At 37.9% G+C, this 14,924-nt stretch overlaps 1 long non-coding RNA gene across 1 annotated transcript; it reads left to right on the forward strand.

Moving 5' to 3' along the window:
- The first annotated feature begins 11,309 nt into the window (after window positions 1-11,309).
- On the forward strand, window positions 11,310-13,306 carry LOC130427253 (uncharacterized). Its single transcript, XR_008907293.1, has 3 exons — window positions 11,310-11,486; window positions 11,631-11,746; window positions 12,550-13,306. It is a non-coding gene; the product is annotated as an uncharacterized LOC130427253 (long non-coding RNA).
- Window positions 13,307-14,924: the final 1,618 nt, after the last annotated feature.

Genomic DNA, 14,924 nt, shown 5'->3' on the forward strand with positions numbered 1-14,924 from the left:
TTGAATGTACTTAATGAATACGCCAAACTGAACGAGTCATTTAAATCAGAGGAGATTGAATGAACTAGTAGCTACATGCGCTCATTGTCTGAAATTATCTGTGTTGCAACGATGCGTATCCAGTAATTACTGAACTTTTCTGAAAAATAAATAATGACATGGTTTAATTTCCTTCTTAGGTCAAGTAAATTATTAATGTCAAATTAAATCTTTGTTTGGAACTTTTAATTACACTTCAAGCAATCATTCCATAACTCAATTTGGCATAGATTACAGCAAAATTGTTCATATTAGTACATCATCATTGTGTATAAACTGTATTTTGATTTTGCACCTGTAAATGTGGAGCAAAGACCTAGTAAAAAAGAAGAAAACTCAGGCTATCAAAATAGCATCAGGACTGGTTCGAATACCCAACACATTCTGTTAATTAGTTGTAATATTTCAAAACGGATTTAGCTTCATACACTGTGAATTACAATAACTATCTAAGAGAACTATTCCTAAATATAAAACAGAGACCAGAAACGTGACTTGGATTCCTCCTCAGAGACTTAAAACTTGGACCTCCGAGACTTGTGAACATGTCTTATAAGTACAGTAAAACAGTCTCACTGTAGATTAATGTTTTAACATTACCGGACTGCTTCTATATCCTTATACTGAAGCTTTTGATGAAAGCCTGACAGAAATGGTAACCCAAACAGATGACTATTAAACTCTTGTCCTGACAGCATCATGAAAGTCACCGGGCCGGTGACAGCCACTACCTCTGTTGGTAAACAAATTAATCTTCTTAAAGGTCGCCATTTGTTGTAACGCTTGGCTTTGTGTGGTGATGAGCGCTGCGGAGGCTGTCACATTCTCCCGCCATCAGCATTCCGCTCAGGTGAATTGCGCTACGCGCTGCTGCATCACAGCTGTCTCCGGACAACTGCCGAGCACTGGATCTGTGCCCATCCGGACCTGCGTATCTGTGCTGCTGGCCAGCATTTCTCCATTCAAGCCTTCTGTCCACGACAAAGATAGAATCCCTCGCTTGCCTTAAAAATGTGAACACCTGTTCTACTTAAAGCCTTGTGTCGGTCTCTGGAGAGCTGAGCCTCAAAATGACAAAACATTTGCGGCATGTGAAATAGGCTACGCTTGTTAAATGTAGGCATATTTACTGTTAAAAGAAACTTAAATATAAACAGTTAAATTGAGGGCAACGTACAGAACTGGTTCTAAATTTTCAGCTGCTACTCTTAGATTGTGGAAATCTGTCAACAAGTTTATGTCTTGCGACAAATATTGTCTCATTCAGCTGATCAAATATGCCGATCGTCCACTGGCGGTATACACATAAGGGCAATTCCGTGTAAATGTCAACCTTACCATGATTTTTTTACCAAAGGTTTTTACTATAATAACAGCACAGATATCAACATGTGGTGGTTCCATTACCCATGTGATGCCTCTCTTCATGTTTTTAAAGCATTTATTTAATTTTTAGTGCATGATCTTGCACAGTCAGGTAATATAACATATTCCTCATAAATGGGCACATGAAATAGGCTCCACTCATTGGGTATAATTACTTCAGGTTTGTGCATTTCAATTCACAGAAATCCTGCAAAGTTTGTCATCTCCCAAAAACCGTTTCATTTTTTGTCACATCCATAACGCATGTTTATTTCCCTCTTTTAAAATAGAAAACTTGATCATGGACTGATATTTTTCTGACGTTTAAACTCTATCAACAAGGGTTTAGTAAAATATAAACAGATGGTTCAGTATATTGATAACAAATACATTCTCCAAGCATTTTTATGTCACATCCATAACGCAAAATGTCACATCCATAACGCTGTAATTGCCCATAGGATGAAATGTGTCTTCCCTGCTTTTAGATCCGGATGTGATGTCACACTGCTTGCGAAAATGCATATTGACTGGTTTCTCCATTACACACACTGCAAATCTAACAGCTGTAGTTTAGCCCACCAGCTGCCAGGCTCCTGATTAATGGCTGCTCAATGTCTGCCCAATGAAGAGTAGCCTTTTGAGTGGGACAGAAATCAAGACAGCGACCCTTAACTAATAACATTCTACTTGAGCAATCTATTGAGCGCACAGCCCACTAGTGCTTACTGTGTGAAACGTATGTGAGGCAACAGAAAAGGTTAATAATCTAACCCTTCAGCCTGACCATTCATATACATGCGTTCACTGTATACACTGACCTTGATCGTTTATTTGATTGTACCGAAACTCATATCACATTTAGATTTTGTCTCAATACTACTCAGTTCTGCAGCACAAACACCAAAGTTTGGGTCGTGACCCCCCAAGAAATCATTTTTTTATTATGAGGAATAGTTTATTTAATTAATTAGTGTGACAAAACATAACAATAGTAGTTAAGTTAAAAATAAAACTATACAAATAAAATGCCATCAGCCTTTGGAATTTGCTCCCCCTCCATTGTGACCCCTGAGGTGATTATGTTACATTAGCAACTGCATTAGGTTAGGTGCAGCATGTCAATTTACAGCACCACGTTAAACATTCCCATATGTGCACGCAACTTATTTTTCAGGCTTTAAAGGTACAGTTTTTAGAAATCGTCGCTAGAGGTCGCACGATCAAAACAACAACAATCGCGTAGCTTGACGCTGTGTAGAAGCGTGGAATGATGGGATACGTTGTCTTCAACTCCACCGCTGATGGTACAGCTGGTACATCATTCAGACGGGAACCATAAATCATGTTAGCGGAAAGGTAAAGTAATAAAGTTTTATAAGTGCTGCGTTTGATTAAATAATTTAATTTTATTATATGAATTAGACTCGAGTAGTGTAAGGTTTAAAACTAAAGATTAGATTAGATTCAACTTTATTGTCATTACACATATACAAGTACAGTGTAACGAAATGTAGTTTAGGTCTAACCAGAAGTGCAATTAGCAAGTGCAGGATATACAGTGTGAATAAATACAGAATACAATATTAGGAAAATACTATACAATGGCCATGTACTATGAAAATGTGACAGTCGGTATGTACTATGAACAATATAGACAGAAGGCGATATACTGTGAACATTAATGTACAGGTGGTTATGAACAGATATCAATATAGACTATACAATAGTGCAAGTGACTTGAGTGTGCATTAGTTACAGACATTAGCTATTAAAGTTACAGTGCAGTAGATGAGTTGGTGCGGTTATTAAAGGTACAGTGCAGTACATGAGTTATTGAAGTTATAGTGCAATACATGAGTAGATGCAGTTATACATTTACAGTGCAGTAGATGAGTTAGTGCAGTTATTGAAGTTACAGTTAACGGTTAGTCATAGATGTTACAGTAATTGTCCAATTCGAGGGTTTGATAATAACACTGCGCAGTTTTAAGTGTTCAAATCAGTCACAGTAAAAGTTACTTTGAACGTACATACATCATTTGCAATAATGCTAGACAGACAGACGGCAAACAAAAACTTCCGCATCTTTCTACGTCAGTGTCACGCGGTTGCTACGTCAGTAAATGCCGTAACAAAGGGTAACGCGGATATGACGCCATTGACAGGCGACTAAACAACATCGGTGTCATGAGGTATCGAGTCCCCCCTTGAATTCGGTCCCCTTTAGGACCTTGACTGGTACAAAAATTTGCAGTTTTGTGAATGTTCGGTAAGTGCTAGGGCTAGCTCTATTCGCAAGCGCTAGCTAACCACGTAGTTCTATGCTATGCTAGTTCATACGTAAGCTAACTTAAACAGTAAGAACAAGATGTGTTTGATTTCACTACCTATAGCTTCATAAACATACTAGCATAGCAAGCACTTAATGTCAAATACGTTAATGGTCATTTTAGCAAAGTTGTATCGTAATGTAATTTGTAGGAATCGCAATCAGGTGCTAAAAGAGTACCCAAATAGATGTTCTTTCAGGGAGGCCTCGATTCCTCATGACACCGGTCCACTATTTGCAAAAATGACGATTTTCTCAGGATTTAAAAACGGCTGGTAGTACTCAACTGAAAAAATAATTAACATTGGCCTAGTGTTTTTTGGATATTTTACTACTAAATTCTTACAAACTGTACCTTTAAAGGGGTCATTTTTTTCTAGTTTTACTCAAATGTAATATAAATCATAGGGGTCCACATAATGTGTCTGTGACGTTTCAGCTAAAAAAACAACACAGTTCTTTTAATATCCCATGCATTATACATTCCCATTTTTGCATGTTTACGCTGTTTTGGTGTGTGTCTCTTTAAGTGAAAGGGAGCTGGTAGTCTCCACCCCCTTTTCAGTAGAAAACACAGCCAGGGCTGTGAGACTGTGCTTCCAGCAAAAAAAATATAAGGTTTGGTCACATAAAGCACCATTTTGTTTAGAGTTATGGTATAAGCGCGAAAATCCACACTTAACGTATGGCTAGCTGGGGATTATTCCTTGAAAAAATCATATTTTCTCAACAGTATTTATCCGTCAGTCTAATCCAAATAATGTTTTCAATACAATACCAGGAAGTTTTTTCCAGGATTTGAAGTTGTAAATGCAATGTGACGGATTCCTTAGCACTGCAGGATATTATTTAAATGCTAATTGAATGAATTAAGGCACCACAAGAATGCAAAGTCCCAAGCTTGTTGAGCTGTGCCCTAAGAAAGCAGACAGATCTGTTAAACTTCTACTGTAATGTAAGAAAAATATTTGTGATATATATTTTATTCAGACATTGTTGCTATCCTTCCAAAACCTTGTCTAAATCTAGATTTAATGTCTAAATTAGCCATTTAATGACAATACTTGTTTTCAAGTTGACAAGCACTCTATAATACATTTTAATGGTTAGAGCTTTGCAAAATCCATAGACAAACATAAAGGGTGACTAATAATAATGATTTATGACAAAAAATTTAAATGACAAAAAATGGAGATTTCCGTTTCTGTCGGACAGCAATGATATATCAGATTTAGAATACACAGAAATTTGGAGTAGCTGTCGTGCAGAATGTGTTTTTGGGTCCAGATGGAGTACTTCTGGCATCTACCAGTAGGGGCTATTTAACTGTCCAAACCAGAAACCAAGTCTTTTCATTATTTGTAAAGTGACCACAATGACCTCTACCACTAGATTAAGCATTACATTCTATTCATATTATTTACAAGTTTTTAATAACTAGTTACAGTTAATCACAACAGAAGCACATGAAAGGGGCATTAATGGTAAACTTGCTGCTAAATTCAGATGCTGCCTACATCAGATGATCATAGGCTGGAGACCATCAGAAGTGATAGCAGCAGATAGAAAGTAAACCTAGTGCAGCTGGACAGACGCAGAAATATCTAACCTTCAAATGCAACAAATGATTTCTCTTTCCTCACTTCACATTTGAATATTTCATTGCACACTCCACAAAAAATTAAAGTAGAAGAAAACATGGTTTTATGACTAAAATCATATGGTTACTATGTAGTAAAACTGCGGTTTTACCAAAAATACTACACTTTTACCAACTAACTAACTCTAGAAAGGGAAGGGTTTAAGGTAAAACGCATAAGTGTTAACAAAACATCATTTATGTAGTGGTCTTTGCTTGTGTCTATAAGGCAAGAGCGTTGGAGAGTTTTATCTCATTTAAACATGAATATGTTGTTAATTACATCCATTATGTCCCCCTTCTAGCTACACCATGTTGCTGACTAATTGAATATATGAGTCAAAGATGTCTGTATGCCTGTAATGAATTTAATTAATGCAGTCTTTGCTTTAAGCATTCCCGTTAAAGCATCGCACGTCGTATGCGTGTTCAGGTGTGTGTTTGTGTTAATCCCCCTGTCAATGTTCAGTGTTTGTCTTGATTTCTGGCAGCTGGCAGCCAACTGGAAAAACATCAGGTCTTTTAGGAGGGCAATTCCCCAGCATCCCTCATTATGGGTCTCTCTCGCTTGCTTGCAGGTCCATCACACACACAATCGCTCGCACGCATGCACCCTCAGCCATCGCGGATTTGAGGCAGCCTTCTCGTCTTATTCAAATTGGTCTCGGCAGGAAAATGGGTTCATGATGATGGGGGTAATAACAGTGGAGGAAAGAGCATCTTCGGCTTCAAACACCATTTAATTTGGAGATTAAGCTAATAAAAAGACATTAAGGCCAACGCCTCGCTGTTGTAGCAGGCCATAGCGATACACAGTAATTCCTTCTCATTTAGCGGAAATGAGCTATAAAAGATTAGGACTGTGCGTGGTATTCTTTTTATGTTTATATGTTTCCCAAGGTTTATGGAAAAGCATAATCAGTCGCTTTTAATGTGTTGCTTTTTTCTCCACCGTCATTTTGTCAGACGTGCGGCTTTGGCGCCGGAAACAAAACCGAGCGAGAATTATATGCAAGTTTTAATCAAATTTGCAGTCAAAATGATTAGCTACAATGTCTAATATTATTTAGCTCTAATTACCAGCAGATGGTGTCTTTATCTGCACTTAGGGCGCACGAGTCTTGGAAGTGCTGCATGCACAAGAATAATTAAGAAGTTTAGTTGAGCTGTTGTTTTTTTCCTGGTCTACTTTTGTGTGCTTTAATAGTCAGACTCAGCACCCTAATGTTAATTAGTGCTAATTTGCTAATTTGATTACATTTATTCCCGTAATCCGAGGATTCTCTATTGTATCTCTCTCTTAATGCTCCAGCGAGGTTTATCAGCCTGACAAATAACAGTAGGCTATGTTTGCCATAGCAGCGGTCTCTTTCTCTGACATCACACACAATTATATTTATTATTCATGCAGAACATAATCTCACACCATCATTTGCAGATATAACAATTCCTTCTCACCTGCGGAGACAAATGGACACTTAGTATAGATATGTGCGTGTTTTTTTGCTGGGAACGGGAAGACGGAGCTCACCTGTGGAGACAGAAGCAGACCAGCTCACTGGGGTATTGATGGAGTCATGCAGAGTTAATCAGACTCAATGCCAGTGCTGATTCCTTCATTTCCTGCAATGAATGTAATGCAGTCCCTGTTGGAAATTTGTCAGCATATGGTCTTGTGTAATGTGCCTATTCCATTGGGCATAGATGCATTCCATAGGACAGAACGGCATTAACCAAAATGTAGCTGTATAACAGGCTGTAAAGTGTGCAGTGGTGTTTGACAGTCTATTATGCCAGTCTTCACAATAAAGTTTGATACAGTCATTATTAACTTTTTAATAGGATTACGGTAAGCCCGCATGCACATATAGCCACTTGATTGTTTACCTTGTCTAATGGCTGCACACTGTCAGGGGGGTGAATTTGTGCATTTGTGTGGATTTGCATCCATGACAGAATAATTTTGTCGGTAATGCATTGTGGTGTCAGAAGGGGTGGAAATAGAGGGGTCACAGAATGAGTGCAGGGAGTGGATTATCTATATGATAGCCTCCAAATGCTATGCGGGTCTGCACTGGTCATAACGAATCAAATCTGCTGAAATAATGATTAAAACAGATTACACAGCATCTTATTTGAACGGTTAGTTCACCTAAAATTGATTCAAATCTGTATAAATGTCGTCGTTCTGTTGAACACAAAAAATATTTTCAAAAATTTGAAGCATGTGGGGTACTAAATAGTTTTGGGGCACTATTGACTGCCATTGTAGTTCCTACTATAGTAGTCAATAGTGCCCAAGAACATTCGTCCAAATATCTTCTTTTAGGTACAGTGTAATGATAAAATATATACAGGTTTAAAGCAACTTGAGGGTGGGTAAATGATGACAGAATTTTTTTTTTTTAGTATACTAACCCTTTATCTTGCATAATAGACCAACAATGATAAAATATACTGAAATAAAATGTGGGCTCAAGTGGCTCAAAAGCTGTGTTTGCAACATACGTGTTTATCTCACAAAGTGTGCTTGAAACCCTATCAGTGTCCAGATCACACAAAAAAACATTTCAGACATGTAACATAAATTGAGCATCCTTATGAGAGTTAGAAGACTATCTGGGATGATTTGGGTGTAATAATGGTGACCATTACTTTGATCTATATCTAGCGATTACAGAAAATTGATTGTAAATGGATAATGCAAACAAGATTGAGAATGGATATTACAATCCTTTGTTAATGTCATTCTGTCCACAGTGGAGGAAACTGAGGCAAGCTCAACATTCTGCTGCAATTACAGCCTTTTCAACGAATGGTTTATTTGTGCTTAGCAGTTGGCAGTGCATTGATTTCATATGTAATCAGTACACAGGCCTGAGATGTAAATTTGTCTAACACTCACAAAGCAGCTTTTGATTTTCTGTCGTGCTTTAATTACTGCTTTTCACCGCTAGATGGGAAGCTTTTGTAAACTAATTATTAGATAATCATGGTGTACTGCAACCATGTTGTTCATCATCATTTTTTCTATACGTTACGAAAGCGTTTCCAATGCGCACGCAATTTTCTACTGTCTGTTCGCTCACTCTAATTCTCAGGGTGACATAGTTAGTATCCATCCCATAATTGTTGGGGTATCTGCACTGTTAATTACTGAAGTAAATGGTTGAACTGCTGCCAAGGACCAATTGTGTTGGTGCTTTGAATTGTGTTTTTACCGTCTGTAGAGCTTGAGGAGAGTAGGGAACAGGGGAGCAGGGGGGAGGCTTAAGAGCATGCTCACAGCCTCCGGGTCTGAGGCCATATGGAGCCAGTACTTCGCCTGCGCTTTATTGCACACCTTGCTGTTTTAATCAATGGCAAGCCTGTTCACAGGACACAGAGAACAGAGGTTATTGCACTGCGTGTTAGTGGACTTTGTCTCTGGTTTCTTTAACTTTTGTGTTTGACTTCTTTAATCTTGTTTGGTAAATGGACTGTCTTGTGTATTTGTCAGTTTGTGCCATAGGCATGAATCAGTATTGTGTATTATTTACTGTAATGTCTTACATTTGAGAATACGTTAGATCAGGGGTTTTCAGCATGGGGTCTGTCACCCCTAGGGGTCCCATGTGGTTACTGCAGAGGAATCAGCTAATTATTGTTTAAACTCAAACTGCTTTTGTGCGAAATATGCAATAAACAAAAATAATATCAAGCTAATGTTAGGAAAGTATAGTTTAATGTTTATTAACCGCTTTACTTAAATACTTTAAATAAAAAATTACAATGCCTATTTTTTCATAAAATATTGCAGCATTTATAGTAAATAGTTTATCAATGTGAGTCATTCTCTTTATAAAAAATCGTGTGCCATCATAATCTTTAGTTAAAATCTGAAACTGCACTTCGGTACTTAGACGACTCTCTATCTTAGATGACATATGTTAGATTGCATGGGCGGTTCATCCATAAACTCCTCCCCTTTAACTGTCAATCTGCTGCCAGTTCCATTTCAAAATGCAACGGCTGTTTTTATACATTTACATTTAGACATTTAGCAGATGCTTTAATCCAAAGCGACTTACAAAGAGTTTAGGAGCAATAAGCGATAGTTCATACAGGATCCATAATACATTAGATGCCAATACAAAGTTACTGGTTTATCAGTGAGTGAGTTCATTCAGTTTCCATACTTTCTACTCTCTCTTTTATTCTCTCTCATTGCTTTTACATTTACATTATACATCAAATCAAAGGGAAAGACGAAAGCCACGCCCACAATTTTTCTCATTCGAGATTCCATCTGAAATTTTGATCGCAACTTCTGATTCACAGGGACTTTAACAACCTTCTTCAAATGACCTTCTTTTGTGTTCTCCAAAAAACTCATACAGGTTTGCAGTGACAAGAGGGAAAGTAAATAATGACTGCATTTTCCTTTTAGGATAAACTATCCATTTAATTTAGAAATTTTGCAATATAAGCATCAAAACAAATGTGTATCTTATATGCCATGCTTGAAAATGCAATACTCTGCCAATGTTCCATGTATCCATACAGACTGAAGTCTACCGAGAGAGATCCAATCCATTCCAAATGTTGTGTGTCAGCTTTTATCTGAACACAGTTATACAGAGTCAAACAGCCAGTATTAACAGCCACATCCCAGTTCAGCATGTTCATTCTCCACTGTTGGTTTAGTGCAGTCATTACGGCTGGTGAGGCCTAATGTTATGGCTCGTGCTAATGGTATACTGTGTGTAATAGTGGCTTTGTGTCTCTCATTGTAATGTTATAGTTTGTGTTAATGGAGCAGCCAGCATGATGGAGTGAATGTATGTGTGTGTGTAGAAATGCATGGCAGGTTCATTCAAATGTTATAGTTTGTGTTAATGGTGCATTGAGAGTGTTAACTGCTACAGTCCCAGCTGTAGACACAGCTAGGCCTCCCCTGCCCCAGTTATGCCCTATGCTGAGAGAGACCCCTGCTATTTACCAGCCTGTGTGCATATTGTTTAATTATTGGCTGTTCTGGGAACACCACAGGAGGGAAGACACTGAAACTTACTAGTTCCTTTGTGCAAAGTGAGGTAATCAAACCGCATGTTTTTTTTTGACTGGAGAGCCTGTAAAATTGGCCCGTGGTTGAAATGGCTGTATTAGGGGATAGTTAGGCTAATAGCCTGAGGCAGGGTGTGAACGGAAGTGTGTGTGTTTCAACCTCAGGGCCTTTTAAGAGAGTTGACTTATGGATATAGCACTGACTTTACAGGACTACATGCAGTTGGCAGCAGTATCCTCAATTATTTTAATCACACACTGACTCTAAATAGCATGAGCAGATGGAGAAATGTTTGCATCATATGTGACCTGATTTTTCCCCCAAATGTGTTTAGTTGATCTGGCAAGATTTTGGCTGTGGTCTATTACAATTAGTACATCCCTTAGATATTTCCCTTAAGATACTCAAGGGTCTCAGGAAATATGGATCAGGGGTGTTTTAATGTTTTAATGATTTGATAAACTCAGTGTTTTGTTATACTTAAATGACATTTTTTTTTAATACTGACTCAATTTCAGCTGTTGGATTTTTTTAAACAAATGAAGAGAGCCATGTAATAATAAATGAAGCCATTATCTGACCAATGAATACTAAATGTATGTTTACTTTCTCCGTTTACTTTCTACAGTTTCTTTTCAACCATGTGCCCTCTAGTTCCATTGTGCAAAAATATATGAAATCATGCATTATTATATTACTAAATATTGAATAATACATATGTAATTTCCATTTTTCACATATAGACAAATATAAGCACTTAGTTCTAGTGAATACAGACTATGGAAATGTATTTTTAGAATATTGCTTTATATTTTCCAGTATGTTCCCATTACCTGTTATTTGGAACGAGTCAAAATGAGTGTTAAAAGTACTTGAAAAAGGAATGTAAATAACATCTTAATCAACATCTTCAAAGGTATCAAATCTTTATAATTACATTGCTTTACTCGTCTAAGCATTTTGTGGCAGGGAATACCAATATTTTCTGTGATTGCAGGTTAACAGTGAGGGCAAAAGCATTTGAAGGCAGGCTGAAACAGATGATCATTATCGCTCGACTTAAGGTATTGAATTGTGAATAAATGCAGCGTGCCCATCTGCAGGTGCGGCCACCCTCAATTAGTAACCTGAGGGACCTCCAGCAGAAATCTAACACAGCAATTAACAACATAATTAAGTGCTAAAGTCATTGTGTCATTCTCTCCCAGCAGAAACAAGAGTGCCATTGACCAGATGAGGGACGACTGGCCTCTGATTGATCGTCTGATTGACTCGCTTGCACAGGCATTTATCACCCTCTCCGGAACAGAAAGGGAGAGAGAGAGTGAGTGAGCGAGAGAGAGTGAGTGAGCGAGAGAGAGTGAGTGAGCGAGAGAGAGTGAGTGAGCGAGAGAGAGTGAGTGAGCGAGAGAGAGTGAGTGAGCGAGAGAGAGAGAGTGAGCGAGAGAGAGAGAGTGAGAGAGTGAGACAATGATTGTTTTTGAGGCAAGATGAGGTGATTCATTTTCACGTAAAAAAAATGGTGTATGGTCAGAACTCTTATAATAAGCTATTGTGCTCAGGATACATTTGTATAAGTATATTTGTATTTGTATAGATTTGTATAAACTGTCAGTGAGTGATCTTACGTCTACTCTACAATACCTGAATCTCAAATGTTAATCAGTCAAATCAGAAACTGTCATTAGGAACTTCATCCTTGCCATGTTTGCTCATCTGATTGAACAGACGCGATGTACAGCAAGAGTTAAACGCTTTTCATTCAGTGCTCCAAAACGTAATGACTGCAGATGTGTTCCTATCCCAAGCCAAAAAAAAACTAAAATGTACAACCAAATACATACATCTACTTTGTATGGCTGCATAACTGTTACATGTTACAAACTATTTTTGTATACTAACATTTTTGCCAGCAAAACTTAATTTTATTTCCGGTTAGTCCGTTACATCGGGGACATCAAACGTGATGTAACCCCTGTGATAGATTTCTCATTTATATCGCTTCTGTTTGTCCCAGGGGATCTGTGAAATTGAGAAGCAGACAAGAGAAGGGAGGGAACAGTAGGCGATGGAACATCAAATAAACTGCCAGGTCTTTTTGTGTCAATAAACTAATTTCTCTTTTAGGATTTAACCTGTGACCTCTAGTGGCTGGACCATCCGGGACTGTGACAGGAGAGAATCTCCTGGGAACTAGATGGGAAAATAAGAGACATGGAGGGAAAGAGAGGGAGTGAGAGAGATTGTATCTGTGCTGAGGATGTGTCAACACATAATCTCTCTCACACATTGATCCTAACAATCACAAAGTTCCTTCCTGTTTCCTCATGTGCTGCGTGTATTACAGATGGATCCCCTGCTACAAACTCAGCACACCTAATGAGCCATCTCACTTTACATCCACACAGAACTCTGGAATGAGGTTATCTTGCTATGGCTTTGCTTGTCATGATGCTGTTTTGTGTATATAAAATACTAGCAGATTGTTTCCTTTCTTTGCTTCTGTATGTTTTTGTTATATCTCTGTGCCAGTGTGTTGCAAATGTTCGAATACGTTTGGCCACCAGAGGGCGCTGGTATATGTAAAGAACGGGAACATCAATCAGTATCCTCCCTTTCCTTTAGGTTAGTTAGCCTATGTTTGCTTCCTTGCTCTTCAAATTACTCATAGATTTAAAAGTCATGTTTTAAAAAACAAAAAACACATTGGCTCATAATTTATAATGCAGCACAATTTACAAACAAAATGCTATTAATGGGATAGTTTATTGACAAAAATGGAAATTCTTTCCTTCTTTTACTCACCCTCATATTTTTTCAAACCCGTCTTTTTCTGTAGAATACAAAAGAAGAAATTTTAAAGTATGTTGGTAACCCAACAACATTGGCCACCGTTGATTTTCATTGTATGGACACAAAATCTTTACGCAAAATATCTTCTTTTGGTTCCACAGAAGAAAGACGTATGCTGGCATATAACTGTTTTAAACAACATGATGGTGAATAAATAATCTCAGATTTTCATATACATTTATTTTGTAGCCCTGTAAATTAAAGGTTACATCCAAATGCATACACCATTGTTAGGGTCATTAAAGATTTGATTGGTCTACTCTGTAATTACTGTACACAAAGACTCCTGCAAACTACTGCTACACACAAAAAATCCAAATCACTAAACGCTACAGTACCGCAGCTCAGTCAACAGACAAACATCTGTTTAATGCGCCGTTTATAGACGTTTCTACACTCTGTGTGACATTTAGGCCTACATGGTTGCTTCAGAGTATGTTAGCTGCTAATGAGTGGCAGCATTTATAGTGCACTGAATCAGCTTTAAGCACACCAGAGAGCTGGACTCTTTCAAAACATTAAAGAAACCCAAAGACGTGAAGGCCAAAGAATCCACCTATCCAATCTATTTATCTCTCTTCACCTACAGCAGAGTGCAGTACTGTGGCTGCCATCGCATCATTGCAGTGGATGCTGCACACTGGTGGTGGTTGAGGAAAGACCCCCTCAGATGATTGTAAAGCGCTTTGGGTGTACAACAATACACAATGAAGCGCTATATACATGCCTCATTCATTCAATGCTGGGCGAGATCTGTGGACAAATCCAGCTACAATCAATGCTCTATTTACATTCAAGCCTTTTTGCGAGAGCCCATCTCAATTTATCTATTTATTTACTGCTTTTTTCTTTTTTGAAGGCTAGCATCAGGTCTCGTGTGTTTGCCCTTGTGTTAGAGTGCTGCATTGTGGCTTCGCCGGAGGCTCAGCTGCAGGATTGTGGTTTTTAATGAAAAAGTGATGCTATAGAGCACAGGTACAGTCCATGCTTGTATTTCACTTGCTTTTGTTACATTTTACAATGGGGCGGTGCGCTTGGATTCTAACAGACAGTGTAAATGACCCTCTGGAGCCTGGTCATCACGCGGGCCGCAGGATTAAGCAGACGGGAGCTGCTTTAGGATCAATACCGGGCTGGACTCCCCCACTCTGATACCTTCAATAAGTGCATTCATATTCACACATGTAATTCTGCCCATTTAGTCTGTCTTAAGAATCCATTTGGCGATGTACAGTATACTTTGTACACCAGAAATACCATTGATCTATGCACACTATTTACAGTACAGTAAATAAAAATTGTCTATAGACATACAGTTTATGATATGAAACAACCTTGGTTATAGGTCTGTGATAAAGAGGGAATTTCAATTACTGATTATTCATGTTAGTTCATGGTGCATTAACTAAAGTTAACACTTACTTTGTTTGAATTTAATTAAATGTATTAATCTATGCTAAAATGAACATGAACTAAGATAAATAAATGCTGTAGATGTATTGTTCATTATTACTTTATGTAAGCAAATTCATAATCTTAATGTTAACAAAAACAACCTTATTGTACTGACCATACTGATAAAGAATCTGCAATAAAGTACATACTTGAACTACATAAAATTGTGTCCTTGTGTTTTAGACATTACCATT

This window comes from Triplophysa dalaica, chromosome 1 (genome assembly GCF_015846415.1).
Source record: "Triplophysa dalaica isolate WHDGS20190420 chromosome 1, ASM1584641v1, whole genome shotgun sequence".
Classification (NCBI taxonomy): Eukaryota; Metazoa; Chordata; class Actinopteri; order Cypriniformes; family Nemacheilidae; genus Triplophysa; species Triplophysa dalaica.